This window comes from Schistocerca cancellata, chromosome 9, assembly GCF_023864275.1.
Source record: "Schistocerca cancellata isolate TAMUIC-IGC-003103 chromosome 9, iqSchCanc2.1, whole genome shotgun sequence".
NCBI classification, from domain to species: domain Eukaryota; kingdom Metazoa; phylum Arthropoda; class Insecta; order Orthoptera; family Acrididae; genus Schistocerca; species Schistocerca cancellata.
In genome coordinates this window covers 231,308,628-231,312,893 of record NC_064634.1, presented here as the reverse complement: position 1 = coordinate 231,312,893, position 4,266 = coordinate 231,308,628, and the positions used below count along the sequence as shown (strand labels likewise).

At 44.3% G+C, this 4,266-nt stretch overlaps 1 pseudogene; it reads left to right on the top strand.

Annotated features, from left to right (window-relative positions):
- Positions 1-2,662: 2,662 nt before the first annotated feature.
- On the top strand, positions 2,663-2,780 carry LOC126102179 (5S ribosomal RNA; annotated as a pseudogene).
- The last annotated feature ends 1,486 nt before the right edge of the window (positions 2,781-4,266 follow it).

Here is a 4,266-nt window from a genome sequence, read left to right as displayed (position 1 = left end):
AGATAGCTCAATCAATAAGAGCAATTCTAGTGAAAGGCAATGATATGAAGGTTGGTTTACTATCCGGTGCAAAGTTTCGATCTTTCAAGAAATTGCGTTGGAGACGTTGTAAGCTGAAAATATAACATGGTGGAGGTATACAGACTCACTCTTCCTACCTTCATCAAGTTCATGATCGCTTGAAAAGGTCCCTAGCTAATGAAACTGGAAGACATAAGTGCAGCTGGCGCTGCTATTCGTTGGAAACAAAGAACCTTATTCAGCACTGTATATAACAGAAACGCAAAAGACAAAAAAGATGGTAGTACAGATGGAATGAATCATAAATCACAAGACAGGAAAGATAGGTTAGATATACTTTTGTCTTTTCGCCTTTTATTCTACTTTAACACTAAAAACTAACTTATGTGTTTAATTGAATACAGCCTACAGTCATACTGGCCTATAGTATCGTATTCATTCCAGCTGTACAGGTTTTATGGAAGTTGTTATGCAACTGATAGATGATAGAAGGAGTTGTGGCCGACAGTAAGAAATGATGTACATCAGTATTTATCAGGAAGAAATGTAAATTTGAAGAATAAAATATAAAGTAAGCGAACCGTCGCGTCACAGCACAGGTCAAAGCTACGAATAGGGAATTGGTGGCGCCCTCATGGCAAAATCAGCAAATTAACGACAAAATTGTTCGGTTGTTATTCCACTACTTTACCAGTATAATGGAATGGAGAGGTGTTAGAGCCTCCTTGGCCGTTTAGGGTCGGTGTTGGGAACACAGAAGGAAGTTTGTCAGGGATGATTATCTTCGGAGGTGGCAAAATTACCTGATATATTAAATGGTTTCTATACCATTAGACATATTGATATGTGAGGTGCCTGACTAACCAATCCATTGACATATGATACCATATTATAACTGTCGAAGCCCCCCTTTCACCTATTACAGACTCATTCCTGTCAACAAACACGAGACATCTGGCTTCTTGTTCTGGTCAGTACTTGGGATGCCAAGCTGAGACACAGGTGTTGTCATTGGCACTTTTTCTGCTTCTGCTGAATCAATTACCAGTTGGCGTAACTAGTAATCAAGGGCGCCTTGGTCGAATCCACTTGAGGCAAGTACTATGCAGCTGCGAATTCCTAATAGCAAATGAAATCACCTACACTGATGCCTGAGACAACGTTCAACGGAACGTACACTGACGTAAAGAAAGCGCAACACCAAAAGCTGATGTGTAGGTGATTAACATAGCAAGATCACAGCTTAGTGTAAGAGGGAGATAAGCCACTACAAATGTGAAACGCCGGTACACTAATAAATGGTGTAACCTCCAGATTGTTGAATGCAAGCATGCAGACGTGTATGCACTGGCTTGTACAGGAGCCGGATGTCAGTTTTCAGGATGGAGTTCCGTGCGTGTTGCACTTTTTCTGTCAATATCGGGACGGTTACTGCTATATGTAGACGACGCTGGAGTTGTGGTCCAATGATGACCCATATCTGCACGATTAGAAACAGATCTAGTGATCAAGCAGGTCAAGGCAACAAGTTGGTTGGAGACCCGTAACTGGCCTCCTTTTAACCAACCAGAAAACTCATCTGACCTCCCTCGGAAAAAGACCTCCACCCTGCCAGCCAGTGAGCTTTCGCTCGACTTGGCACCGCTGAAGTCGGAAGTGACAGTGGTTCGGGGTCAGTGCAATGCACGCTACAGGGCGTCTGGGTCGGAGCTGTCTTCGAGGTAATCGATTTGCAACAATTCGTTTTATTACTGCGGTGCCAACGGCTGCTCAAATTAGTGCTGCAGATGCTGTACAATACGCTAGAGCCATACGCCGAACACAATGTCCTTCTCTCCCGGCAGGGCCACGAGGCCGTCCAGAGCCCAGTCTTCTTGCCCTCTTGCATTCTCGTTACCACCATTGCCAGCACTCATATACAGTTGCCAAATTTCTGTCAAGACTTAAATCTTCCTGCAATACTGAAGAGGGAACATCCAGCTCCTCGTTCAAACTTATTAGGAGTTGTAATGGCATCTTTGTCGCCTTGAAGGCATTCTTTGCTAAGTCAGCTCACCACGTCCTGTCCGAAAAGTACCTAACAGACTAGGAGGGACCTGCGCACCAACATGATGGCTGTCCAGCCCACAACGTGCGAATTATTTCAGCATGTCTTCAAGAATTGTTTCCAAATCGTGGGACTGAACGCAGAGGACCTGTACCTTGGCCAGATTGTTTCCAGCATTTGGCCCTTGAAAACTATTTTCTGTGGAGAAGGTTTGTTCGTCACATTGGCTCACTCTATAATACATACCAATCACACTCGATGATATGCAACGACGTATTACTGAAGCCTGCTCGAACGTCTGCATTTAAGTGCTAGCAACAGTGCAACAGTCATTTACTAACAGACTCTAAGCGTGTATTACCGCTACCGGTGGTCATTTTGAACAGAGCCTTTGTGGTCAATTGTCTCATTATTGGTGAAAACCCACGTAACTAGGATACACATTTGTGTTGTTCTTCAGTGTGCGGTGCCAAAGGTGATGTTCAAGTGTGTGTATGGGAACTTTTCGAAATATGATATTCTGTTAACGACATCGAATAGACTCCTGCAACCAACAATATTTTCATTCTAATTTACCCTACTTTTAGTTTGCTAAGCAACGGTCTTGCCGCAGTGGATACACCGGTTCCCGTCAGATCACCGAAGTAAAGCGCTGTCGGGCGTGGCCGGGACTTGGATGGGTGACCATCCGAGCCGCCATGCGCTGTTGCCATTTTTCGGGATGCATTCAGTCTCGCGATGCCAATTGAGGAGCTACTCGGCCGAATAGTAGCGGCTCTGGTCAAAAAAACCATCATAACGACTGGGAGAGTGGTGTGCTAACCACACGCCCCTCCTATCCACATTCTTCGTTGAGGATGACACGGCGGTCGGATGGTCCCGAGAGGACAGTTGTTGGCAGATGACGGGTGCATTTTCCTTTTAGTTTGTTAATGTCAATAGGTATTGTTCCATTTAAAAGAAGTCCTCTGAATCACGGGGTTCTGGGTGCGATTCCCAGCAGCGTTAGGGATTTTCTCTGCCCAGGGACTGGGTGTTTGTCATGTCCTCATCATTTCATCATCATCCTCATCATCCGTGATAGTGGCTACATTCGATTTTGTAAAAAACTGGACTGTGTAAAAACTGGAACTTTGTATGGGCACTGATGACTGCGCAATTGTGCGCCCCACAAACCAAACATTATATTAGAAAAGTGTACGTTTGCACAAAAATTACACTAAGTATGACTAAATCTATTAATGATCCATAAGTACTATAATCCGACTACCAATCCATCCTAGAAAACAGCACATCAACAGCGCTTTCCATATGAGCAATATTTATGATGCAAGTTTAAGATGATTCACCCTGTATAACACAATTTACCAACATCCTCACATAAACGCCGTGAAAGAGCAAATGTGTTTAATGAATTACCTGGCATCTTTGAGGGGTATGAGGGGACGAACTTGGGCGTTGAATAATCCATGTAACGATGTCATAAGTTATGTCCGTGCTGTTTATGTGACGGGAATGGTTATTTGAACTGTAAATAAAATCAGCTTTCTCTAGGAATATGACAGTTTGTGACTTGCGTCCATACGGAAAATCATATCTGACATGAAACTCTCGTTGCCGAAAATTAAAAACGATCTGAAAAATTTGTTCATATGTGGGTCCGCGCCCAGCAAATATTTTTTTTAAAGAAAACACTGTCCGTATTATTCTGTGCAACTATAACATTAACTTCTATTAAATATATAACTGGACATTCTACTAAGGGCAGTGTTTTCTTTCGACATTTATTACCGATGGTTCTGTGTACACGGCGAGGAAAAATATAGTTCTGCAGGAAAACGCGTTTCTCTGTGATGAACGGTCATATATCAAAATCCTAGGTGGCAGAGGCCAAACAACGCCACAAAGACAGCGTTATGAAGGCTCTCAACACATGACGCTATAAGCCAACAGGAGAGGCCTATTTCCGACAGCGAATTCTCTCGTAAACTGAGAAACCCATAAAAGCGCCGTGGCGGAGACGGAGTGCTTTTTAAGCAGCTATACGAAGTAAATTGCAGAGGAAGCTGCTACACAAAGGGACGGCCGAGGGTCGAGGGGTCTGAGCGATGGAGTCTGGGGTGGGGGTGAGTGGGGGAGGGGGAGAGGGGAGGGGCAGGTGCCCACCTCACCTTCCAAACGCCACGGCCCGCCCACCT